The sequence below is a fragment of the Etheostoma spectabile genome, chromosome 20 (assembly GCF_008692095.1).
Source record: "Etheostoma spectabile isolate EspeVRDwgs_2016 chromosome 20, UIUC_Espe_1.0, whole genome shotgun sequence".
Taxonomy (NCBI): domain Eukaryota; kingdom Metazoa; phylum Chordata; class Actinopteri; order Perciformes; family Percidae; genus Etheostoma; species Etheostoma spectabile.
Window position 1 is genome coordinate 6,770,620 of NC_045752.1, and position 7,477 is coordinate 6,778,096.

A 7,477-nucleotide genomic window follows, 5' to 3' on the forward strand; every position below is an offset into this window, starting at 1 on the left:
TTTTCCTGTGCTGAAACAGTAAACATCTGAAAGCCATTATATCTACACTGCAAAGCTTTTAATTGAAAAGGTGCTAATGCAGCTTGGGAGGTACAGAAAAGGAGTTTGGTGAGATTCCAGTGAAGCAGGCCTGTCTTTCCTGTCCCAGTCCACGAAGTCATGTTTTACATCTACATTGTTTTTTGTCCTGTTCTACAACTGATTCTATTGTGCTGTACCACTGTACCCATTCTGTCACAAACTCAGCTGGAGACGGAGCCTGTCTAAACATGCAGGGGGAAGACGCAAAGAAATGACGGCCGACAGTATTCCTCCAGATAACACACACTCATACACAAACATGTTTGATTACCATCCTTTGAACTCAAATACCCCCCAGTGATCCTAGTGAACACTTGGTTTGCATGTGGGTTTATCTAAGACTGTTTCTGCATGACAGCATACATGTTTTTTTGTTTGTTTATCCAGACCAGCCTGTAACTCAATAGGCATCTTTCACCAACTTTGTGTGCCCTCACTGTACAGATTTCCCACTCCCTCTCCCACTATCCTCTACTACTACTATTGTTCAAGTCACTGTGGAAACTTCTTCCAAGCTACAATGGAAGCTTTAGCAACCATATTTCCAGCACACACTTGCACATATACATATACAACCCTGTGACTCACAGGGGAAACATAGCGTAATTGATTTCTGACACTCAGAAGGACACTCGCACCATCTCTTATTGTAAGTCATGTCTCCAGCAAAAGAAACTTTACAGGCCTGCAAAGGAATTTATTCTCAACCAGAGGACAGCTTTATAATGCTCATATTTCAACCTCAGCACATCTTGAAAAGAATGATATCTACTGCCTGCTGCCGGATCTGTGCATTGAAAAGGAAAGGAGTGCAGTGCGGTCCCCTTTCAACACAGAACATGTAATTCCCCTTAATAATTGTGTCTACGTAATAAAACAAATATAGCGACAGTGCAGGCACATGAACTATAGTACTTTTAAAGAGGGGTACAATTTCACCTCTGGTCTCGCTTGATGAGCTGATCGAACTCTGAACAGCCTACGGTTTCGTCAAACTGTATCAGTGACGCCCCACTGTCCTGCTTCACCTGTCCAATTTTACTGAGCCACAGGCTAGCAGCTACACCAGCAAAGGATGAAGAGCTCAGAGATAGAGAGAACGACTAGAAAAAAAAGGACAAGGTGAAACATGTTGAACATTTTTGTTAAGCTTTTTTTCATTGAGTGCTAGTGATAGCTATTGAGTGCTTAGATACTGTTTTTTAGAACTCGTCAGAAAGTGCATTTGCAGCTCTCCATCTGTTCATCTCCATCATAGTCTTTTGCTTCAAGCTATCGCACAATGTCATACAAGCCATAATATACAGAAATTGCCAAGAGTTCACTTCACTTCTTCACACTTAAAGGGCCAGGCAGTGTGATTGCTTTGGCTCAATTAGGTCACATCAAAGGCGCTAATGGGCATTAATTGCTAAATGGTGTCCGTTTCGACCTCCTCAGGAACCCACCGAAGCTCATTAAGAAAGGTGACAGTCTGAAAGGGAACATCGGCGAATATGGTCTCCAATCAAGACTTGCACATGGCCTAAACACACACTCAAACACAAACACACACTAATGGGAAACAATATAAAACAACACCATACTGTAATTGCTCATGCAAGTAATAGAATGAACTGTAAAATGAACAGGAATGGAGGCAGCCAATGAGGTTATTTAGCCAATCAAAGGCATCAACGCATGACTGGTCCAGACACACAGGCCTGAAAGAGCAAGCATGACATTGCTTGAATTTCTCCCTTTTCTCACTCTGTTTTCAGACAAGAATGAAGGCCTCAAAAACAAATGTAGCATAGAGCAGAAAATATCCTGATCATCACATTCTAACCCTTCCCCTTAGTCATAATGAGCAATTGATCATTTAGAATCTGCGGGTCCCCCAGCATACACAAGGAAATGAATTGCTTTCCATTCACAGCATTTCCTCCAGTCATAGTGCACAGGTTATCATGCTCTACTTCCAAATGGTAGATAGTATCTGTCGCAGATAAAGCTACACTTTTTTCAGTTGAGAGAATTTCAAAAGTTTTTTTTTTATTCCTTGTCTATTGTAAAAGATGTCTGATGACAAGAGTGGGTGATGGTATTGATCTAACGTGTTATTCAGCCTGTTTTCAGCCATCTTTGTAGCTTTGCCTTTTGATAATAATAATTTCTCCTCAGCACAGATGGGTGCTGAAGAGATTACAGTAAATCAATTCTGGCTTTGCTAAACATGCCTCAGCTGAGAATGTAAGGTGAAGAACTTGCTGATCCTGTTTCCTATGTGAGTGTATTCCAAATTGGTTGTAGTATAACCCATACTGCTAACTGGATTGTACATGTGCTTCCAAAGTGGAGTTTCAAGGGTGTTACGACCCCAACGTTAACCACAGAGTGTGTAGCGTTCTTGCACACCTGCCTTCATCCTTAAAAGGGTGAAAGAGTGTTCTCTAAGACAGGACCTGGCATAATCCTCACTCTCCACTGCAACTGGACTCAGGGGGTCAACCCTTGACAATGTGGGGCCTGTGGGCACTCACTCAGCTCTGGGGTTATTATTAGCCGAGCTAGCTCAGCCCCTCAGAGCAGCTGCCACTGCCCTGCAGCCAGCAATAACTCCCACTGAGGAACACATGCAAGCCATTTCACTGATGGAAACACTAAGCATTGCACTGACACAGGACGATTTACACACAATTCACACAGCATCACAGATCAACACAGTCGACTATGCAGATAAGTGTTTACATGTGTGTCTGGCTCGCACCACACCAGCTACTCCAGCCTTCAGGTTGAGCCGTTATCTCAGAATGAACATTGACTTTCTGAAAACTGGCACCATGGAGCTCAAGTTTGTCCTTGTGCGTCTCTGTCTCACCACATCACAGTGGTGGCAGGCCAACAAAGGCTTTTGTATTGCAGTGAGCCGCGCAACAAAAGCTACACAAACACGCCGATAGCGTTCTGTTGACGGAGGGGAAAAGGAGATTGGGAAAAGTACAGAAAAGGCTAAGACTGAGGAAGGAAGAAAAAGACAATTACAGAAGAGGAAAGGCAGCGTGAAAATGTTTGTGATGTGTGTAAGTGTGTGTTTGAGAGAGTAAACATGTTGAATAAAGAGAAAGACAGGGAGATACATTGCACCCAAGACAGACCGGGAGTCCAAGATGAATCCAGCACAGAGAGAAACGAAGGGAAGGAGAGACAGTGTGGGCCGCGTCGAGATGGATGGATGGAGGGAAGTGGGATGTTGTGTCACCTGGTAGAGAGAGCTGTCTAGCTCTGGCCAGACCTGAGATTTAGGAGCAGTCAGCTGCAGAGAGAGGAATAGGAGACCAAAGAAGAAGAGGAGGAGTTGTGTGTGTGTGGGGGGGAGGGGCTGCAGACTCTACCACTTGGTTATCTGTTTTTCCCTCACAAGTGAAAAACAGAAGAGAATTGAGGCGACAACTGGCACTTAACGATATCATCACGTTCCTTATCTGAACAAACAAGCTGAATGTACAACGGGTCGCCGTGTTGAAAATCAGATAATTCATCCATGTGGTCACACTTAATATGATCAGAGTTGGGTTGTGTGCCACATGTTGTAACATAACTCCTCGTACAGTGGAGGATTTATTAAGCATTCAGGAAGGATTCATCTGTCTTCCCCTTTATCACTTCCTTCCCTCTTTTCCTTTTGTCCCTTCTTCTGTCGAGCTGTCTCTCTTATACGTTTCAGTCTCCAAAGGCAGATTGTTAGGACCAGCAATGAGAGGGATTGTGCCATGCAACAGAAATAAAAGCCCCCCTGGGAATGATTTGTCTTGTTCACGTCTGCCCGGCGGAGTCCACGCTCATCTCGGCAGCTACTGAGCATGTGCAGGACAAGACAGCACAATGGAGATTTATCTATTTTCCTCTCCATGTACCAGGTGTCTGATTCACAGGCTTAATTCAAGAGTGGAGGAATAATGTAAACACTTTGAAAGAGGATCTTATATTCTGTTTTCCTTGTGAAGTCCTCTGTAAAGCTCCCCTTGAATATTAACAAAGTCTGCTAAAATCTCACATCCTAGTTTACTGTAGTTGTGAGTGGTTTTCTTGTCTGTGCTTATGTGTGTGTTTAGACCCCAGAGTAGACCACACCACAGGATCAATCCTTCTCTGAACAGATGTGATCAATGAGGATCACCCCTCTCTCTCCATCACTCTCCTTCACCCATTTACTCTGTTCTTCTTCCTCTTCCTTCTCTTCTACAGGTCTTATCGCTCACACACACTCATTTCTTCCCTGCTGTGGGCCGGCAGGCATTCACAAACAGATGAACGAGCAGGTAAACAAATACAGGCATCTTCAGTCGGAGCAGGAATGGATCCGCACTGTTAACAATTAGCAAGGACAGATGTAGCATCGGCTGGACTTCTTTAAGCCGTATTGACACCAATGTGTTCTCCACGAGGGACATAATGAGAAAGGAGGAGTGGGTGAAAAATGTTTGCCCCCAGCCTGTTTAAGTAACCTTACTCTAAAATGTTTTATTTTTTTTATTTTTGTGTCCCATTTCCTCCTGTTGATTGATGATTAGCAGGTTTGAGGTGGTACTTAGGAGGTGATGTTTTCCCATCAGAGCCTTCTGGCTCCAGCTGTCACCCCCTCCTCCTATCCCTCTCCCCCCTGTCTGGGCACCAACAGGCAGGCCAACAGGCATTTCCATCGCCAGATAGCCAAACCAATGGAGCATCTAGACTACAAGACCCAAGGTGACCTTTAATAAAATAGAAAATGGTGAATAGCGGTGGCGGCAAGAGTAGAATGGGGTTATTCGAAACGCAAGAATTTTGCAGCTTCAGATTGAATTGTGGAAAAATAAATTCTCATGCCGGTCCACATTATAGCACTTCTCCAGATGACACTTCTTCCTGTAGTGTATGAATAGTAAACACTCCTTCTCATGCAAGGTCTAATTTGTGAAGGATAAAAAGAAGAAAACAAGCTTGTCTCCTCACTTTTGCTGAACTTACCTGTATGGCGTGCACACATCTTTTCTGATCCACTTATTATCCCTTTCCCATCACCAAATAATTCGACAATCACAAATAATAAACCAGAAACAGAAATCTGTGGGAAAACACTGACACAGCTCAAGGTAGGTCCAAACTATGCCAGCTAAATTTGAAAATGCATCTTTTTGTAGCAGGTAGGTGTTGAATATTGCATGATGGATACCACACACACACACACACACACAAACACACACACACACCAGATGGGCCACTCACTCACTGCAACGTGGATCTTTTTGGTCCCGAAGAACCAGTTCTACCCACATCAAGACAATAGATTACATCCACACTGGGCCGACTAAATCGGAATAATTTTCATTTCATTTTTCATTCAGGTAGTTCACCATCAACAGTTCGTTAGTCTTCTTTGTTCCCTTTTGGTTGGCAAACAACACAATTATGCATAACAATGGACATTTGGTAAGAGATGGGGCAGACACAGCCTCACTTTGATAACTTCCTGCTCTCCATAATCACCTATGATGTGTTTTACTACAACCAAAGTCACAATTTAGTTGTTTTCATTTACATATATTCCTGTTTTGAATGTGCATAAAACAGTGATTGGATCTACAAAATGCTTCCTGTTAGCCACCGTAAACCGTAGTTACTGCGCTGCTGCACTGGGACTTTGATTGATCGTTGAATTTTATGATTGCAAAGTTGTCAGAATTAATACAGTTAAATGGCAACAATTTTAATATGTGATCATTATCATGACATATAAAATAACCGCTCAAAAAGAGGGAAAGTGCTTGATTTCATATCATCCCAGCATGTCCCACCATCACTTTCACTAACATATCCTTCCTCTTCATCCTCACTGACTACAATTCTTACTTCAAGCAATTTCAACACAAATAAATAATGTTCAGTTACTGACAATAACAAATGCACACACAAACAAGTAGGACTGCAACGGTGCATGAACGCCAGCGTGAATAGGGCATTTGTCATGTCATGCTTGTGATACGACTTAAAATGAATTGAAGCTACATTATGTATTTCTCTGTATGTGCTCTGTGTATGCTGCGGTTGCTAGAAGGACATTTATTTCTGTGGCGCTTTGCTTACACCTTCCTAAAAATGTAAATGACCCAGATTCTGCCAGCACTCTTCCCCCCAAAGTCCCCGAACTAGTAAGCCAAAAGGAAAAAGGGAAAAATGTTGTTCTTGTTTGTATGTATGCGTGTTATCAGGGCCTTTGGGCCTCTGTTTGCCTCCTCCAGAGCTACAGACGCTATCGCAGACAGCCCTGCCTCGACAGAGTCACCAGCTCCCACTCACTTTCCTGCGGCTGTGGCCCCTGAGGCAGGCTGCAACCGGCTACAGGGCCCCTACCGAAGCCCCTATTGTCTCCATCAGCTTACTTTCAGTTGAAAACCCAGGGCGCTCTCCAAGCTCATTGTGAGTGAGCTAACAGCCGCTCTTCAAAAGGGGCTAAACGCATGTTCATTAATTATCTGGATCCTTGTTAATTGGATTAATTGTTGAATAGAAACCGTGTTATTAAAAATGACGAAAACACAAGGGCATGGGGAGCAAAAGGGGGGATTAATATCGTTGCTGTTTACTCTCGGGCTGTCAGAAGACACAAGCATGCACGGGCTCACACACACACAAACACACAAAATATAAGAATGCTCCGCCTGCCTCTATCTCTAGTGTTTCTTTTTCACACACACACACACACACACACACACACACACACACACACACACACACACACAAACACAGAAGCCATATGTATGTCTAAAGAATGAGCACTATGCAAGATGCAAATTACCATGCACACCGTTGAGATAAGAACTATACCCATTTTCAAAGCTCAGAATAAATGCCAGATTCTTTTTGATGCAAGAAGTCTGTGACTTTTTTCCAACGCTTATATTCAAAGAATAAGGGAGGAAAAAAAGAGAAACATAAAGTCACCACCATGAACAATTGAGCTATCTCCAAGTCACATAAAAAGATTGCCTATCTACACACTCTTATCCACCAAAATCACTTATCAGTGTTTGATTTCAAGGGATGTTTCATCATTCTAGCCTTAAGATGGCATACTGATGAGGCAGACATTTGGATGACAGGACTAATATTACATGTCCTGTGTGGAGATGCAAATGACAAGCCATTATGCAAAAACCTTGCTAACTATGTTTGCCTGTGGTCACTTTGTTGAAATTGTGACAAACAATGGTAAATACCAGATGCCCCAAAAGACAATATGGTAGTGGGGCGTCTCAGGTGTTAAGCTGTTAAATCCGACGAATGAACATCATTTTTATTTTGATGCCAACTGGAAATAGAAGTTTAAAAAAAAAAGATAATATCTGTGAACCATGTTATTTTCTGAGACTCAACT